Source organism: Podarcis filfolensis, assembly GCF_964270895.1.
Source record: "Podarcis filfolensis genome assembly, chromosome: 4".
In the NCBI taxonomy this organism is placed as follows: Eukaryota; Metazoa; Chordata; class Lepidosauria; order Squamata; family Lacertidae; genus Podarcis; species Podarcis filfolensis.
Genome location: NC_139607.1, coordinates 37723416 through 37743514, shown reverse-complemented (window position 1 = coordinate 37743514; position 20099 = coordinate 37723416). Strand labels below are relative to the sequence as shown.

At 41.0% G+C, this 20099-nt stretch overlaps 1 protein-coding gene across 4 annotated transcripts in view; it reads left to right on the top strand.

Annotated features, from left to right (window-relative positions):
* MID1 (midline 1) overlaps window positions 1-20099 on the top strand; it is a 267098-nt gene that overhangs the window by 158457 nt on the left and 88542 nt on the right. Inside the window, exon 1 of one of the 4 annotated variants that reach the window (XM_083612130.1) lies at window positions 4723-5030. The exons of 2 other annotated variants lie outside the window; for them this stretch is intronic. The gene's annotated coding sequence lies outside the window, so the exon portion shown is untranslated. Of the gene's footprint in view, window positions 1-4722; window positions 5031-20099 lie in introns of those variants that run through there. One more of the 4 variants, XM_083612134.1, reaches the window with a different exon arrangement.

The window sequence follows — 20099 nt, the reverse complement described above, 5'->3', positions numbered from 1 at the left end:
GATACCTTGATAAATCATAAGTTAAGCCCCTGCTGCAATCTACTGAATTCAAGGTCCTGTTTGCTAAGGCCCAGATCCAGCAGCTCCTTGGCTGGCAAAATCTGCTGTGCACAATGCCCCTTATGCACAAGGGCATCCTCATTCATTTTAATGAAGGGACAGCTCTGCTTGTTGAGTATAGAGGTGCTCTTGTCACTAAAGCCTGCACACAAAGGAGTACATATCAAAGCACATGTAGTACTTGGTATACTAGGAAATCATCTCCACTTAGAGGTCTTGTTACAACCAAGTGGTATATAAGTTTCGTTAAATACAAACAACCAGCTGAAGACTGTTCTATTATCTTAGGCCATTTAAACAATGTATGCTTCACAGCCTGGCCCTCTCAGTTTTAAATTGTGTTTCAGTTTATTTCAATTAATTTTGCATTGCTTGATATTGTATTTTTAATTAACGTCGTATTGCTTTGTGCACTGGCTAGCTGAATATAGTGAATGGATGAATAAATAAATAGCATAATTTCTTCCAATTCTAAAGGAGAATTTACACAATTATTTCCAGTGAAGTCACCACAGAGGTATATTTCTCCTCCATCATTCTGTAGTTAAGTCCCCCTTGTGAAAGTAAACTTAAATTCTGAGCTGCAAAGAAAAAAATAACAAATCCCTCTTCTAAGAATTGTCAGACATGAATTTGAGCATAAGAGGGCACTGTGAAAGCTTAAGTTTTGGAGAAGGACAATAAAATGTCACCCATCCAATACAATTCTGTGAATTTTCCATAGATTGATCCTTTAGTTGGCAGTCTCAATAGAAAAAGAGGGCAGAGGAAGGATAAAGCCAATCTGCTGGGTAAAAGAAAGAAAATCCTGTGGGAGGGCACTGAAACAATGTCAGAAACACTCACTGCACCAAATACTTTGGAACACCTTGTTCCATAAAGCATGGGTGCTCCCGCTCTGGCTTCCTTTTGCCAGGTGGCAAAGACATTCTGGCAAACTTTTGTGTGCTAAGCAGCTACTGTAAAAGTAATGTTTTATCTGCGGTGTCCACCTTTGTCAGACATTTCTAATATCTTTTATTTTATAACATTGTCACATTTAAATTGCCATAAGGCCACCCTGAGTAATGTGTAAGCACCAGGCAGGAAAGACAGAAATTCCTGTATAATTAAGCAATCACTGAGCAGTGGCAGCCGCAGCAGGCAGTGGATCTGCCACATTCTCATCTAATTTTATAATTCCCTCCAGCTGTCCGGGACTGGCTGGATGCAGAGGAGTGGTAGGAAACTGAAAAGAGGTAACAGGGTTTAGTGAGCAGGAAGAGCTGTGGCAGAGGGCAGTCCAGACTCGGAGACAGGAGAGGAGGGGGTAGCAGGAGACCGAGATGAGGCAGGCTGTGGAAGAAAGGAGTCCTCCCAGCTGCTGTGACTAGCTCCCCAACCCTGCTCTCCCAGAACATGCAGAGAAATGAAGAGGGCAGAACAAACAGAGGCCAGGCAAAGAAGCCTTAGGCTTCTGAATGAGGACCCCAGGGGAGGAGTACTAGAGAGCAGTGGGAAGACGGGGACCTTCAGTCCTCAAAACTGCCTCACTGAGGAAAGACTTAATGGGGAGAGTTGCTGTGATTACTAACCCTGTGTGGTTTTGGTTTATTTGAATAAAAAGTTAACTTCACTGACACCGGGTGTTTTACTGTTCAACAACTGCTGACGCAAACCCACATCTTTTACCCCCAACCTCTTAGAACTACTCCATTATTGACATCAGTGAATGGTAATTTTAACATGGAAAAACAGTGGTGACTCATACTGATGATTAGGCACATGCAAATATATTGTAGATATGTTTCCATCTGTGACCAAGGATAAACAGACTAATTATAATGGATAAATGTATGCTTTCAGGTATGCCACCTACATCTAAATACTGTCGCATCAAAGTGCTGAGACTTGGTTTGCCATATACAAATAGCTGCCTAAGCAGTTTTACCCTGCATGACATGCAATAGCTTGCAGCTTTCCAAGGTTCAGTGAACCTTAATGGATACAGCACAGTGAAAAGACAAGAAGGAGGAAAAAGTAAAGGCAGAGGAATCATGAAGAAAATAGGGTACACATGTCATCTCAAAGGCTCTAGTTTTGTCTAGAGAATTTTATTTCTGTTCTGACTGCATGAAAGGAAGGGAAGTCCATTTTTCCTAAGAGAAGAAAAAAAGAGGAAGAAGGCAAGAGATACAGCTTTCTTCAAGTCATTCTCAGATTGGAAGGTGCTACAGATTATGTGTCCTGGAAATAAGAGTATCTGTTTAATGTAAAGATTCTCTTTTGACTCCATCAACTCCTAGTCTCCCTGTTCCTTGAAAGGCAGCATTGTACTGTAAGTTTGTGGCAGGAAGAGTAATAAGACTGGTAAACACACATGGGTGTAGCCAGGATTTTTGTTAGGGGAGGCAGGCGTTTTGTTAGGGGGAGCAGAACCTCAGTTTGCTATGTATCTATTGAATTTTATTGATTGGAGGGGCAGCTGCCCCTCCCTGCCCCCCTTTTCACTAAGAGCCTGTTCAAATGATTAGTCCTCAGAAAGCTCCCCCCCCCCCTTTGCTCACTTCAGACTCTTAAAGCTAGGGCAGGAATCTCTGGTGGAAATGTGCTGAAAGGGTCAGTAACTCCTGACAAGGCCAGGGACTCTTGATTTGCCCCGTTCATCTTGTAAATAAGCATGATATGATTGCTATTTCTTGAACTTGGGCATTTACAATTCTTGCAGTGAGGGAACTGCCAGTAGGCCCTTGGAACTAGACCTCAGTGTCCAGTCTGAACGATGGTGGAGACACTCCTTCAGATAAACAGGTCTGAGGCTATTTAGGTCTCAGTATGCCTCTGGGTGGCACGCGGGTGACGCTGTGGGTTAAACCACAGAGCCTAGGGCTTGCCGATCAGAAGGTCGGCAGTTTGAATCCCTGCGACAGGGTGAGCTCCCGTTGCTCTGTTCCAGCTCCTGCCAACCTAGCAGTTTGAAAGCACACAGTGCAAGTAGATAAATAGGTACCGCTCTGGTGGGAAGGTAAATGGCGTTTCCATGCGCTGCTCTGGTTCACCAGAAGCAGCTTAGTCATGCTGGCCACATGACCCGGAAGCTGTATGCCGGCTCCCTTGGCCAATAAAGCGAGATGAACGCCGCAACACCAGAGTCGTCCATGACGGTCAGGGGTCCCTTTGCCTTTACGCCTCTGGGTACCAGTCAATGAGGAAACACAAGTGGGAAAGTTGTGCTCAAGTTCGGTTTCTGGGGTTCCTGTAGGCATCTTGTTTGCAACTGTAGGAACAGAATGCTGGATTAGGTGAACTTTTGGCCTGATCCAGCAGGCTTCTTTTTATGTTCTTACGCTCTTACAGTGGCTTTTATTGCAGGATATCAAACCTAACTTACATCTCTGGAAATCCATGTTATGTCCATGTTATCAGAGTCAAATATTGTGCTGTGAGTGGTAAGCTTGTGTGTCATCTGTCAAAACCTTAGTAAACAGGAAAGTTTCATAATATATTCTCACCCACCCAGAAATCTGGATAATATATAGGAATACTAATAAATTGTCTGGGTTTCTCCATATTTTTGCATGCTTAGGCACCTTGAAGAGGAGAGAGAGAAAGGGAATAGATTTATTGGGCTCTGGTATTTCAGTGTTGATAGTATACTTCTAACACATTTTTGTTCAGCTGCAAGAGATTTCTGACTTGTGAGGCATTTTCTGGGTAGTGATTTACTACTCAGCTAGATAAGTACAGTCATTGCTGTAGCAAATCCATGATTATGAGCCTTTATTCAGACTTCGGTTTTGCTTGATTGTACCTAGAGATCAAAAGACAGATTTCCATTTAGAGTGGAACCGTAACAGCCTATTTCTTAGCTGATCTTAAAAGCTGAGAAGTGTAAAAAGGGAGATGAGGGTTTTAGTACTTTTGTTTAAATGTGTACATTTATGTGCACTCTTCTTCTTTTTTAAAAAAAGAACAGTGTAAACAACCCAAAGGCCATATACTAGACTCAGCTTCAAAGCAGGGGTCAGAGAGACTAAACAAAATGAGCAGACAGACCCCATTTCAAGAAGGGCATAAAATCCCCTAGTAATTTTCTCTAGATTGTTTAATGTGTGAATCTATTGCTACAGAGGTGGGGATAAATTATGGGCATTACTTTCGTTCCTTTCTTTTTAAAACACCTTTTAAAAATGCTACTCAAGGCTATTGCCATTTAGTATGAATCCTGGATATGAGAAAGTATATAATCTGCTGGTGAAAACTTTACAGTCGTAAAACGTGCACGTTCTTTTGTGTAGCACTCTGCATCGCTATCGGGGAAGGGTGTAGCTATGCAAATGCAATGCACATTCTTATTAACATTGTTCGAGCTTGTTAAGCAATTCCGCCTTTCATAGCCACAGTTGTGTAGGAGAGAGATTGTCACTTGAGTTTCAGCTTAACATTTTATTTTTAATCAAATATTTCATTGGCGTATCCCAGGAGCCTTTCAGGTTAAGAGTGGACACGGAGAAGTTAGATAAGAATGAAAATAATCTCTCATACCACAAATTGACTTCCCCCTTTGTAGCCTGAGACACTGTTTCCAGCTGCTTTTCAGCCTCTTAAATCCTTGAAAGCTTTCCTAATCCTCGTGTAGGCAGCCCTTTATGTGTGATTCCTCCCTCCCCCTTCTCCTGATTGGTGAGGCTATTTCATGGCCTAATTCAGCCAACTACGACATATCTGAGCTGTGATTTGAAATAGGAGCTCGGCGGACAGTTGGCTCGCTTCTCCTGACTTGCAATAGGCTAGCAGGGAGAGGGCACAACAAGGTGGAAAAACTTGACATTGTCTTGACGAGCGCGCTCTCTCTCGAGCGGGGGACATACGGAAGGAGCAGGGAGGCGGAAAGTTGCCGGCTTGTTGGGAACTGCGCGTGGGATTTCGTTTCCTCCTGAAACTCTCCTGTTTCTGGCTGGATGGATAATGGGATTCTAAACATGAGGCAGGTAAGACACAGGCGGCAAAAGCTGCTCTGGAGGCAGGAAGCGAAGGGGGAAACCCAGAGAGGTGGGTTAGGGGAACTGGGTGGTGCTGATCCTTCGCATTTAATTACTTGATTCTGTAGAGCTGTGGGTCATTTTGAGTTGGAAGCTGATTTTGCAAGTTTTGCCTTCTGGATTCAACACCCCCCACACACAAAAAAGCTGGTAGTTGGTGACTTCATTGGCAAGGGCAATCGGTTTTGAAAAGGGGGGGGGGTGATGGCAAAGGATCCCTTCCCCGGGATTTGCCTTGTCAGCTCCCGTTTGCTCAGCTTTAAATGGGTGGCATCGCATCTATTGCGCTCCTACCTTTTGTTCGTGACAATCCACAGTAGCATAAGTTGCTGGGCTCCTGCAAGCATGCCATCAAATGCTGAGCGTATATAGCATTTCTACCCAAACGTCATTATTTTAATATCTCAACACCTTTTGCTCGTTAAGCTCTTGTAATTGTTTTATTTATTAAACGAAGGGAAATGCTATCTATTCACATACCAGTTTAGCACATGTAAGGGCTAACAAAAGAGTCTGTTGTTGTAATTTGTGAAGTTCTCAGTACTGACAGATAAATGGTTGATGATTTTATATATATATATATATATATATATATATATATATGCATGCGCCATGGCAGATTTTTGTTTTTTCTTAGTTTTCATGGAGGGGGGGAACCCTGTTCTTTAAAGATTCCTTTTTGATAATTACATATTTAATTAACAACTGACTGGGACGATGCCAATACCTGGAAGGTATTTTTTGTTTGCGGGTTGCAGGTGGGGGGGGGGGGCGGAGAGAAAGACAGAGGCTGCAATCCTACTTACCTGGGAGTAAGTCCCATTACATTAAGCAGGAGTTGCTTCGACACTGTTAGGATTGCACTGTGAATCTGCTTAACTCTGTAATCACGAAGAGTAAAGAATAGAGACAGTTTGCACCTGTATGGACAATAAAACTCCTCATATTCTTTCCATTTTCAGAAAACAAGATTGGAGGAGTATTTTAATGGTGATCAGAGTAATTTCACAAACAAGAATGAGAGGGAAATTCAGGGAATATTGCTTCCCTGAGATGCCTACTTGTGGAGCTGGCTCGCCTTGTAGGAAAGCAATTTATTTACTTGTGCTCAATCAGATCATTTTCCGCGCAGTGCCTGGAGCATCCTGGGATTCATTATAACCACCAGAGGGAGCTTGGCTAAGAGAAGTTTTCAAGAAAGAAGCTTAAAGATACTTTTAAAAAGATTTCATGTGTACTCTTTCGAAAGTAGTCAGGACTCCATTCTACATAAATGTTGAGTAAGGTACTTCTGGTTAAAATGAAGTTCCAGGTGACCTTTAAAAAGCAAATGACAAATGTTTGAGGGAGAGGGAGGCAAAAAAAAAAATGTAATAAGGAAGGGAAGATGTTTAAAAAGAAATGGTTGATGGTGGTAAGGAAATGCATGTAAGTGGTATTGATGAGCACAAAAGGAAACAAGCGAGACGTTTTTTGCCTCATTAGACTTGTCCACCTCAACATACACTTAACTCCCCTGCTCAGTGTTGGTTTTTTGTTTGTTTTGGCCTGGTGATAATTTAGCTATTCTGAACAGCTATTGTATCTTTCCTGTGTACACTTGACATTGCTCGTATTTGTCAATGGTGCAAAAAGAGACACGACCCTCCTTATGTGCTCCTTCATTAACATCCTAGTCACGGATGCACCTGTCCCTTCTATGCCTGTCACTTAGAGCCGTATATCGCATTACAAGACCCAAGAGTGGTCTCAGAATGGCAAAGGGATATGAAGTGTTTCATCTGATTGTGTAATTCACACTTCTGGCATGCGCCGTGAGAATCTTGATGTGTATTTGCAGTGCACATGTCTGAGCAGGAGTCAGTTGCATGTATTAGGGATCCTGATTATATATTTTTGCAGCACCACAGCGTGCTCCTGTATCTTAAGATTGCAGTATAGGAAACAGACCCTATTCTGAATCAGCAGTGTGGATACTCCACTTAAATTAGTTCCTTATTAAGGCTGTCAAGAGAGGGCTCCTGAGACTTACGTTTTTACTTGCTCTGTACTTGGAAGTAAATACACACACCCCAATGTTCTATGGGACTTGTTGCAATCCTATGTTGGGAGTCCTGAGTACAGTTTCTAAGGATCTCATTCAGAACATGAATTACTTCTGCATAATTGTGTGCAACGCAGTCCTAAGCATGTTTACTCAGAAGTAAGACAGTGGTGGTATCAAAGTATGGTTAACTGAACTTTGGTGTGTACCAGCCTTAGAAGTGAACTGTGATGGTCACATTTGTGCGCCTTATTTCTTCTTTTAGTAGCCTTTAGTGAAATATCTGTTTATCTTCATGTACTGAACAAAATTCCATCAAACCAGCAGATCAATCAGCTAGCATTCTTCAGCAGATGGAACAGTTCATGCAGATCCAGACAGAGACTGACATTTTTTCTAATGTTTATTGGAGGTTTGCAGAGCTGAAGAACAGGGATTCAAAAACTGAGAGTTAAATACAATGAGATGAATGTGACCAAAAGCCAGAGATGTGAGCAAACTGAAAACTAATTCTGAATTTAAATTAAAAGTATAATAAATAAAATGACACTTGGACAAAAACAGGCTATCTGTTATCTTCCAGCCAGTTTCTCATAACAATGATGCTACAGTTTGGATTTATTAACTTTCAGGCACAGTGATGTGTCTTACTATGAAATGGAGGCCCTATATTGCCCTGATAAATGATCTTGACCAATGCAAAATATAAATTCTCAAGAATGACAGAAAGGCATAGATCTGTGTCTGGGTGCTGTCTGGAAGACCAAGAATTAGCTACAGAAATGTAATATGCTGCCAGCCATACTGATAAGATTCAGCCTTCGCTAAAGCAGAAGCAAGCCAGGAGGTTCTATAGAGAACTAACTATATAGCCTTGATTAAACAACTGCCTGGGACATTATTGGAAAAGCGAGGCACAAGTCATTAAATATATTAAAAATATTGATTGATGTGTTATGTGTATGCTGTGCTATGAAAGGTTGCAAGAACCAACATTTATTACAGGAATAATTGTAAACATAGGAGGAATGATATCTGTGGGCAGTGATGGAAAACTCAACTACCTATGTGGCATTTGAAAAACTACTTTTGCTCCTTTGAAGATGTGTCAGGCTTCCACACGGTCATCTAATCTCTAACCTGCTTTTTGTCATTTAAGGAAATGGCAGGAGGATGTTTTCTGCAGTTGAAGCAGCACGTATAGCATGCTCAGTTAACTCTGTGCCTCTTTCAGGATTATATTCTGTTTTAATATTTATCTTCCATGTCATTTTTGAGGAAAAGCAGGTTACAGATTTAAAAGCACAAACTTTGGGTTAAGAATTCGCAAGGCTTAGTAAGGATGCTAGCAGGAGCGGTTTAGGTGAAAACTGGAGAGGGCAGTGTGGGATCTTCTAAAGACTCCCTAACTCTTTACCTTATACACTAGGTACAGTATTTCATTGCATGTTGGGAGTTGCTTGCTTGCACAAATCCCCACCACCTTCTACAAACTCCTTCAGCACTGGAGATGCATTTCAGCAGTATTTTGTGATGGACTTGGACAGAAAGTGGGAAGAAGCCAGCCAGCACTCTGATTCCAAGTAGACAGAAGAAAATTTGGTTGTTAACAAGTGGATGTATTTAGGGCTAGAATATTCTGAGAACTGAACAGAGAGGGGAGGTGGGGGATTAGGAAGAAATTCATCTAAAACTTAGCACTTAGCTTAGCTTAACTTAGTTCTATGGGTGGCTAGCAGAAGTCGTATGAAGTATACTGGGACTTACAGACAGGTGTGCCTAAGAACGCAACCTAACTACACACACCCCTACAATTGTCTGCCCCCTTTTGTGTATATTCTTTTAACATCCTCCAGTTTCCCTACTGAACTGTTTCTATTCCATAGCTTAATTATTGCTAGAAGAAGAAGAAAATCTCCTTTAAAGCGTTGACCTCAGCTTTTAGTGAGAGTTTCCCCATCCTTTTGTACTGCTTCTCTGACTGAAAGAAAAATGTACTTCGTGTCTGAGAATGTTGCTGTTGTATTTGATGGATAATAAGGGAAGAAAAAGTAGATGGAGTCCATAGGCTGTGTATCAGTTAATTAGTGGCTGGACATTACCCAGTAGGAAGTCTGGGAAAGGTTTTTGTGTATGTGTGTGTTGTCTGCTTTCTTTGATCACTTGTGTGGTAAATAGACATGCAGAGTAACTATGGCAACATGTGCTGTAGGTTTGTGGGAACAGGGGAGACTCAATCACTCAACAAAGGATAGTTTGTTAGAATAGTTGGTTATGATTACAAAAAGGTGGTAACAATCAGGCTATTTAAAACATGCGTTCTGGGAGGAAAATGCACATTTATGTTACCAATTTAAAAGCAAAATATGTTTCTGTAACTACAAAGGGTTGCTTTGGTGTAAAAGGAAAGCAGAAAGAAATATGGGACTTGATTTAATTTTTTTTTTAAATTGACCCTTTCATAAATTTAAATGGGCTAACATTTGTGGAGGCTTTAAGTATTGCACTGAAATCAAACCAAAAGGTCATGATAATGGCATAGGCAGGGAGGGTTAGCTTGGAAGAACAGCTTTCTGCAAATCCACAAGCATTTCTGTACTGTACATGCTTTCTTAAACTTGTGAAAATAAAGTACCTATTCCTGTTACCTGCCTGTAGAGGTCAGACTTGAAATTGAATTGCTTCCTCCAAATCCTTTTAAGGCAAAGCCATGGGAAGGAATGAAAGGGAACGCCACTTTCTGTATTAGTCTTACATAGAAATGCTCAATAATATGGTTGGTTTGTATAGTTTTAATTCCATAATTATATTGCAAAATGGATTGGTGCAAAATGGATTGGTGCATATATCTTCTTGCGTCCTGACTAAATATACACATTTTATATGCTTTTAAATTATTTAGTTGTATGGCTCCAGATGATCCCCAATAGACTTTCAGTTGTTCTGTCAGCAGAAAGCTTTTGTGACAGTAAGACGCTGTACATACAAGGAGGGGATTTTTGGATTTGGGTTAAATCATTTCAGATATTGTAATCAAAATACAAATTAATGTGTTGGTTAAAAACTATTTACCATTCGAAGTGCTGCCTCATACATATACTTACTCAAGGCACTTTTAATTCCCATTTAACCCTATGGCCCAGTTTGGATTTAACACTAAACCATCTTTTAGTACAACCTGAATGAGCCTGGCCAAGCCTCGGGTGCATACAGGAAAGAAGACGAAAGCACCTACAGTTCAAATTAACTAGTTTGTTGTTACATTTGAGAAGGACAGAGTTTAAACAATGGTTTATTGAAGTGAGCCACAAGCAAACCATGGTTTCTGATCCTGGCTCTTTCAAATAAACCATAGTTTAAAGTAACTAAAGTTCCCTATTCAAACACAACATCAAAATGTGGTTAGTTTAAGCCAGAAAGTTTCCTCCTTCGCTGTGCACTGGTGGGAAGGAAGTAAAGACTTGAGCTCAAAGTCTCAAGTTCATGCACATGGTTAACTATGGCTTGATATTACATCCAAACTTGGTTTTTGAGTAGAGAATAATCTATGATAATTGCTTCAGTTGGTCAATCGCTGTCCTTTGAACACTAGCCATTGTTATAAGAAAATTCAAATAGCAACATCAATTTAAAATCCTCAATAAAATATATCTGAAAGTATCTGTCCCAAAGGGATTGTAGAAAATGATGTACTGTACATGGTTTATCTATGGGATTCATATTCATTGCAGTATGCACACTAAGAGGTTTCTGGCAACTTAAAGACTAAAAAATTGTTATCGTATGAGCAAGGGTCAGAGACCTTTTCCACTTTGAGGACCATAATGCCTCATGGGCAGCCTTCCAGGTGCCAGTGGGGCCAGAGGCAAAAAAGACCAAGCAACATATGTGCCTCTCCCTTTGTCCATTAGGCCACATCAAAGTGGTTTCTCTCAGACACATCTTTTCCATCATCCATCCTGGCAGGCCAGAGGCATCATTGCAGTTCGGACACATTCCAGCAGGACAAAAGTACTTGAGGAGGTTGGTGAGGAGTGTGGCTTAGACACTGTCCCTGGGGCCAGATAGAGAAAGCTGGAGGACTATCCCCTGGGGCTGAGGTTCCCCGCCATAGCATAAGTGTCCATGAACACAGGCCCCCATTTGATCAGATGAAGTGGGCTTGAGTCTATAAAACCTTTTTGATCTCATCTTAAATCATTTCCAGACTACTTACTCTCTAAGCTGTACTAAAAAACAACAACAACATTAAAGCAGCATTACAGAACTAGAAATTCATTGTACAGGGGGACGAGTTAGGTCTTTCCAAGACACCTGAAACAACTGGTGAATGATGGTTTATGAATGATGGAGGGGAGGGAATTCCAGAGCGCAGGGGCAATGGGAGAAACTCCCTGTTTTTGAGTCACTGCCCTGTGGTATTCTATAGGGTTTGGTGCCACAAGCAAAATTTCCCCTGATGATCATCTGTGTGATCTTACAGGTCTATGCAGGTGTAGGCAGCTTGATCCTTTAGGTAACCTAGGCCCAAGTTGTTCTGGGCTTTATGTGTTACTTAGAAGACCTTTTGCATGGCCCTGTAGGCAGCCGGCATCCAGTGCAGTTCCCTCAACACATCCAGGTGTGCCACTTAGCCGTCTAGCCACAGTATTCTGCACCGGCTGCAACTGCTGGAGCAGACCCCACATAGTGTCCAGTTGTGACTTTGTGAATCACAGTGGCCAAGCAATAATGAATTTGTTAGAGTGAGGTCCAATTATGCCTGCCTGCTTGCACAAAAGGATTTCTGCTAGCATGATGGGACTTCCAGTTTCTCACCTCCAGTCCAACCCTCTGGAACAGATGTTGAGCATATGCAGCCTGGGGGAGGAAAAGACAGAAAAGCCCTGTTATGTTGGATCTCAACTTTAGTTTTTAAGGTGCCACAAGACTCTTGGTTGTTTTTGCTGCAGGAGACTAACAAGGCTACCCTTTCTGGAGATCACTATGGTATGATGCGCTGTAAGGTAAATATTTTAAAGGTGAAAGCCCTGCAGTCTTCTTCTGTCCATGAATTCCTTTGCAGTTTTTGAGCTTGATTATTTTACTGCTTGTGTTGTTTCAGTCATTCGATTGTTTGCTATTTAAGTAGAATTTTAATGTGTCCTATTATTTTATTGGAAGGTGCCTGGAAATAAAAAATACAAATCAGTGCTCAAAGAACATAGCTTATATGTATAAACACTGTTGGCATACTCATTTTAAAGCATCAACATCGTCAACTTTTTAAAGCATCAGTATTAGTCAGTACTGTATAGAGCCAGGGCTTTGTGATGGAGAGCAAGGGTCCCGGTAGAAGCATCATTGGAAAATCCATGATCCAGTCTCTTGCTGTTTTAGAAAGTTGCTGTGGGTCATAGCTGTCAACGTTTCCCATTTTTTTAAAGGGAAATTCTCTTATTCCGAATAGGATTTCCCTTTAAAAAAGGGAAAAGTTTACAGCTATGCCGTGGGTGGCTTTAGATTGAGACCACAGTGGGAGCGATGAGTTTTGAGGGGCTTTACTTAGTGCTTGATTTGCTCACCTGGCAGTTCAGTTGCGGAGAGAGGTTTGTAGTGCTGCTGAAAAACAAGCTTTAAGCTCTCTTTTTAAACTATACTTGACTTCTGCCTTAGAACATCTTACAATATTACATTGAAAGTGTGAGGAGATGACTTCTAGGCACAGTGCAATATGGACTATCCATCCGTGGACAATTTATTTTTGCTGTTCTCATGTATTACTTTTATTGGGCAGTCTGTGGGCTTTTGTTATTCTGCAATCCATCTTTTCTTCTGGCCTGCCTGCACAAAAAAGGGAGGCATTTTTGTTTCCTGCTGTGGCTCTTTTCAAACTTGATTTCATCATAACCGGGGAACAAACCTGAGTGGTTTCTTTCCTGTTGACAGCTGAATCCTTATTTGTTAGTGAGTTACACTGAGTTTCAGTGGGGTTCAGAGGAAGATAACAAAGATGGTGGAGATCAGGTCCTATGATAAAAGTCCGGATTTGAGACTATTAAAAGGCAATATTTAAAATTTGCAGGGTTTTGACGTAGTTGATAGAGCAAATTTGTTTCCAGTTGCACCAGAGTGTAGAACCCAAACAACAGGTTTATAGTATAAGAATTGGGATTTCAATTAAATATTAGGAAGATTTCATAATGGTTATGTGTTATCTTACAATGTAACAGACTGGCTTCGAAGGTGGTAGTCCCTCTTTCCTTAGGCAGACAGCATGCCTTGGTTCTCAAGTCTGAGAAGGTTCCATTGGAGGGTCACTGTGAGAGTAGGTAGTATTAAGACAGATGGAGCCCCCATTTGACTCGGCATTAAGTAGTTTGCTATGTAAAACTTGCAACTAAATCACAGAATTGTAGAGTTGGAAGTGACCTCAAACAAAGGTTATCTGTTTAAAAATTTCTGTTGGTCTGCCCTAAAATATTTATAGTCCACCTTCTGGCTCCATAAAGGAGCCCACCAACAGATATAATAAGAACAGAGAGTAAAACACTAAATCAGAGCCATTATACATCCGTCCTGTAAAGGGAAGCTTCTAGTTGAAGTTGAAGTTGACAATATCTTCAAGCTATACAGTTTCTACGCAATAGCAGCTGACTATGAAAGGCATAAGGATGACAATCTTCGTTAGACTCACTATGACAAAGTTTGAGAATCAGCATTAAAAAACCCAGGCAGTTGGTCAGGAATTACATATGCAACATGAGAAGACACACACACACACACACACACACACACACACACACACACAGAGAGAGAGAGAGAGAGAGAGAGAGAGAGAGAGAGAGAGATTATTATAAATATATATAATATAATATATATAATGTATATAAATAATTATAGCTTTATACATAGTATTGTGTGTGTGAAGGAGAACTGAATCGCACTGCTAGAATGTAGGCAACATTTGGCTGGTTACTACGCAAATGTGCTTACAAGACAGTACATCCTTGCATGACAGTCATTGAAAACTTGCGAAATAAAGAGCAGCATCTTCCATTTATGTCTCACCTTGTTGAACCTCAAGAAGCCCTTGTGCACAATGGTAGGTGAAAACTGCTATCCCAGGGCTTTTGTCCTGAGATGACAATCTCTCATTCAAAAAATTTCCAGGGTGCTGCAGCTGTGCTCACTTGCTAGCTGTCCTAGGTCATTCAAAGGCCAGTCAATTTCTCTATGGAATGTGAACTCCACTTACTAGAGAATGCTGCCCTCCTATTGTTGACACAGTCACTTATCCTAGGTGAAAGAGAGGTGAACCAAGAATGCCTGATCTTGCCATGGGCTGCTGATTCTCCATGAGCTTCACTTCAACCTTTGCTTTCTTGTCTTGAACAGTTAAACAAATGGTAGGCTCTGGGGTGATTATCCCAAGATATGTGCATTCTGGTCCACCTCCCTCTTGGGCCCTGATTTCAGTTCACAATGCCCAAACTAGTCTGCTTTTGCTAGACCAATTAATCAGTTTATCCCTTCCTTTTAAAAGCAACATTAATAATTGGGGATGTGGGGTGACAATGTCAGAGACAGTGGTAAATGATGTAACTTCAATGTGTATCAGACCTATGAAACCCATTCACTGCATTAATTTCACTTTGAGATTTATGGTTTTAAAAAATGGGTTAAACCCTTTATTAAAATGGTTTTTAATGTTGTTTTGTATTGTGATGAAAGAAGCCAAACAAAGCAATTCAGCTAAGGATTTCTTCTACAGTTAAAAATGCTAAAAAGTGGGCTGTGGTTGTGTTTGGTTTGATTAAACCAATATGGTGATAAGATATTAAAGGAGAGCGACAACATTATACACATCGATAACAGAGGACATTAATGCCTGAAGCCACAATCTACATAGTGAATTCTAACGGGGGACGGGGGGGGGATGGCTTCTTACGTTAGATAGGTCAATGTGATTTGACCTAGTTTTGCTTTGCTACTTAGAAATTATGTCAGTATTACTTATGTCACTCCCTTGGATGAGCAATTTAACATCCTTTTTTGCATTGCAGTATTCTCCTAATACTCTATATGTTTACTTATTCTGTCGTATGATCCTTCAGGCAAAATATTGCAATCTGGATATAGGACAAGAAAAAGCCACTAGGCTTTGTTTTGAAACATGTCCTTGCTTTTGGTGAAAAGAACCATTTATTTGTCTTTAAAATATATAGAAAATCACCTTTGAAATTCTAAAATCCTCTCCTACATCCCTCCATATAATCCTTATGAAGATTAAATAATGAACAAGGCCACGGGTGCAATTAGGACACGAACTGATCCTGCTATTGCTATGATGTCTTCCATGCTATATTATTATTTTTGACATTTATGCTGAGTTTTCCTTCAAATTCCTGAATGCACTGAAGCAGTCTTAAATGCTAACAAATTTTATTTAAAGCATAAGCTTTCATGAACTAGAGCTCCCATCCTTAGTTGCAACATACTTAGGTTTAACACATTTATGGCACAATTATTATATTACCAAATGCAATAGATATCATTTTGACTGTTAAATGGAGACAAAGAGAAGGATTGTTTTACGTGTCCTATTTCTGTTACTATTGAAGCAAAACTAGGTCTTTCTGTGTCTTTTCATATGTTGGCTTTGATAGTTAAATAGCAGGGCAAGGTTACAGTAAAATCCCATGCTTACTCTGAAGTAAATTACAATGCAGTCAATATGATTTTTCCTGCATTGCAGGGGGTTGGACTAGATGAACCTCAGGGTCACTTCCAACTCTACAATTCTATGATTCTGGCTGATTTATTCCCATTTGAGGTGGCTATGTTTCATCTCCATTGTCAGAAGCACATATGGCTCTGGATACTTATTGCTGGCAATAACAAGTGGGGACAAAGAGGATGAACTAGATGGGCCTTGGGCCTGATTCAGGAGGGCTCCTCTCATGGTCTCTTATGGCAACCTTTGATGACTGACTGAGGATCTAAATTTGTATGCCATGCAACAATACCCTGATGCTTCTATGTGGCACCCAGCTGGTCATTTCCACTCAACTAAATTTAGCAAAATGAACATGTGAGGTGGAAGGAGGATGACACCCACTAGCCGTGCCCCACTCCCAACACATCTTCTGATCACGCTGGTGATGGTGGTGTATTTGCATCAGCTACGGGGAACCAGGCGGAGGGCCTTCTCAGTAGTGGCGCTTGCCCTGTGGAACACCCTCCCATCAGATTTCAAGGAGATAAACTACCAGTCGACTTTTAGAATACATCTGAAGGCAGCCATGTTCAGGGAAGCTTTTAATGGTTGATGTTACCCAGTCAGATGGGTGGCATATAAATAAATAATAATAATGATTTTTAAATATTAATTTTACTATTACATTGCATGAAAAACAAAACCTTGTTGAGAAAAAAGAAAACAAAATGGCCATATCCACTAAATCAGTTCATAAAGAGAATAAAATTGAGTGCACTGCAAATTATTCATACAAGGTCAAATTTTAGGGTGGACTTGAGATTGCACCTGAATCTTGCAGTCCAGACTACCTTAAAAGTTACATATCCCCTAAATAGTAATTTAGGGAATATGCAACTTTAATTGCATTAAGTTATTATTTAAAACACAAAATGTTTCTCACTAGTTTAAGGAGTAACAAGTAAAATTAACGTTGGTTGTGGTTGTGGTGTGTGTGCCTGTGCATGGTTTTTTTTTTTAGGAAACCATGCTATGTCAACACACGTTAGAAATTTAATCAATCAATCTTTCAACAGTTTTGTGTTTGTTGTTTTTATGGGGGGGTCATGAGGTTGGTAATTGCCTCAAACTAACATGGACAATTGCTTAACTAATATTTGTGTTGACATTGGGTAAGTAGTTCCGAGAATTTTTTTGCCAAGTCCTTGAGAATTAATCAAAAGAAAGTTGTTCAAGTTTATGTTGGCTGGTTTATAATGGCAAGCTCCCTTTGCTGGTGATGTGCCAGCTTGCATGTCAATAACTAATTGCAGTTTTGAAGTCTGACACTCATCGGCCACACATTTTCTCTGCTTGTCAACTCTTGTAAATAGACTATCGGCAAGTAAAAAATCACATTAAGTTAAAGTAGTTAGTGAGTCTTGAAGATTTATTTCAAAATATGGGCACTGGGTGGTATGAGCTGAGTTTGAATTAATCATTCGTCTTTGTAAAGAGCAGTGTCTAGCATCATCCTGAAGGTCATTACAAGCCACTGGGACAAATGAGATTATGCTTCCTCTGTACTGTGCTATTGTAAGCTGTCAGTGCACCACAATTACTATCAGGGTCTGAAAAATGTGTTCGGCACACAATACCTATTCTGGCTTTTGAGAGTTTACCTGGCATTGCACTCACACTTTCAGGTATATCTTCAAATTTTGAGGATTAGAAGCATTATTTTTTAAAGGTAAAATAAAGCTGTGATGCTCAGGATGCTGAATTCTGGATCCATTTTCTTCATTCAGTATCCCACTTCACATTCCTGACAACAAAAAAAGCTTTATGATACTGGTGCAAGTTTGAGAGAATTCCTGGAACAGTTGTCTATCGCTTTCCCAAACTAATTCTTGTTGTAATAAGCATCCATAAGAATATTTCAGCAATTTTCTAGTAATATAGCTGACTTTCCCCCCCTTTCCAGGAACAGGCAGAGCAGAGAGAAAGTATGGGGTTGCAAATATGCATGTTCCAGCACTCCATGAAAGTTTTTAAGAGGTCTGGGGAAAGGTGAAATTTTCCCATTAGGCCCAGCACAGTTAATGATTGACACAAAAGAAAACCTACTGAGTGAGTGACAATTTGACATTACACGTCTTGGTCCAATAAAAGTGGGTTAAGCAACATCTTAAAGCCAAAAATAACGGTTACAGATCTGGGGTAACAGAGGTTGAGGGTGCAAGGGCACCCATAGCTGTGAGAGTTATTGAATGTTATAAATCAATAAAGGGAGTAGAATTTTGTTGATATTTGAAGTAGTGAAGGGAAGATGCCAAGTGGTAGATTTAACATACAGACTGAACTCCCATGTGCAGATCACGGATAGTGATGCTGTTAAGAGCACAAGGAGAACTAAGTACCTGGCCATTGTGTAAAGGTAAAGGACCCCTGGACGGTTAAGTCCAGTCAAAGGTGACTATGGGGTGCGGTGCTCATCTCGCTTCAGGCCGAGGGAGCCGGCGTTTGTCCACAGACAGCTTTCCAGGTCATGTGGCCAGCATGACTAAACTGCTTCTGGCATAATGGGACACCGTGACAAGTACCAGAGTGCACGGAAATGCTGTTTACCTTCCTGCCACAGCAATACCTATTTATCTACTTGCGCTAGTATGCTCCAATCTGCTAGGTTGACAGGAGCTGGGGTAGAGCAACAGGAGCTCACTCCGTTGCATGGATTCAAATCACTGACCTTCCGATCGACAAGCCTAAGAGGCTCAGTGGTTTAAATCACAACAACACCCACTCCCCCTACCGGGCCATTAAAGAGCAATTGACCATGCAGGTGCTGTCCTCCCCAGTGTGTTAATTATCAGAAGACAATAGCAGAATTGAGAGGTGGAGGTTACAGGAGGCGTGATGTTGCACAGGGAAAATGTGCTCTTTTTTGAAAAATAGAGGGTTGGAAAAGGCGTTGGGAGCGAGCAGATAGCTGGGAGGAGTTGCAAGGGTTCTTGGGAAGGAGAAGGATAGAGCCAGAACTCCAGGCAGAGGCCATGCCATCTTGGTAGGCTGGAAGTGAGATACAGTCAGGGATGCCAGCTCCTGGGGGCCTAGCCCTTTGTGGAGGGGGGAGTATTTTGGGCGTCCAAAAAGTGCAGAGCACAGTGCAGCTCTAGTGACCAGCATTGGTGGTCCACCTTCAGCCTGAAGGACCATGATGCAACCCCATTGCTGAAGCTAAGCAGGTCCAAGGTCTGGTCAGTCCCCAGACTGGAGATCACCTGGGATTCACGGCACCTTTTGCTTTATTGAAGAAAGGCAGCATATAAACATGATCAGTAAGATAAAGAATCCTATTCATATCCTTGCACCCGGGTTGGGAGAATACTGTGCTGGCTCTTTGCTAGCCTGAAAAATCCACACTGATCTAACGCTGGCTTCCGAGTAAACATGAAAGCAATACAGCTGTCATGTCACACCTGAAAGCAAGCTTCAGGGAAATCTTGTAAAAGAAATTTAAATTGGTTTCAGTGGGAATCCCAACACTTGAAAGAATTTTGTTAATGACTAGACAAAGTGACAGCTAAAATTTTTCTTTCTTACAGCATAAGGAAAAGCCCATAGGATTAGATCACTGGGAATTATCAAAACTTTGATATAAACCCATGCTAATAAAGAGCATGTTTTTTCTGACAGTGACAACAGACTTCAGTTAACCTTACTATTAGGAACAGAATGGCTATGGGGAGAGGGGAATCACAAAATTGAATTGCAGAGTGAAGGCCTCAGTATAGTTTGATGCTGGGAAAGCTGCAGAGTTAAAAAGTATTAAGAGGTTTTGCCTGTTGTCCAGTACCGATGTATAATTACACTAAAGTTTACATTTGCTTTCAACAGTGGCTTTTGTTATATTTGTTTCATGGTAAATGTGGATTGGAGATCAGCTGGGTTCTGAGTCTGCAGTATTTGGAACAGACAGCTGAGAATTGGTCACCTGTCTAGCTTTTGCTCGTGTTTTGATCACTGCATTTTTACTTAAGCTGTCTAAACCGTGCAACTATCAGTAAAGGCTGAGAACTGTCCCTACTGTTTTATTTTTAACAAACAAGATAGAGTGCCACTGTGGTCCTATGGATGCCAACTACTGCTTTTCTGCTGCGTTGCTAAGGGCACCCAGCAGCCCAACTTTATCAACCTGGCATTGCTATTAGGTGAACCACTTTGCACAGCAGAACATCCACTGTAGATGCAAGCGATATCACCTTCCTCCTTCCCTCTGTCAGTCAAGATCCAGCAG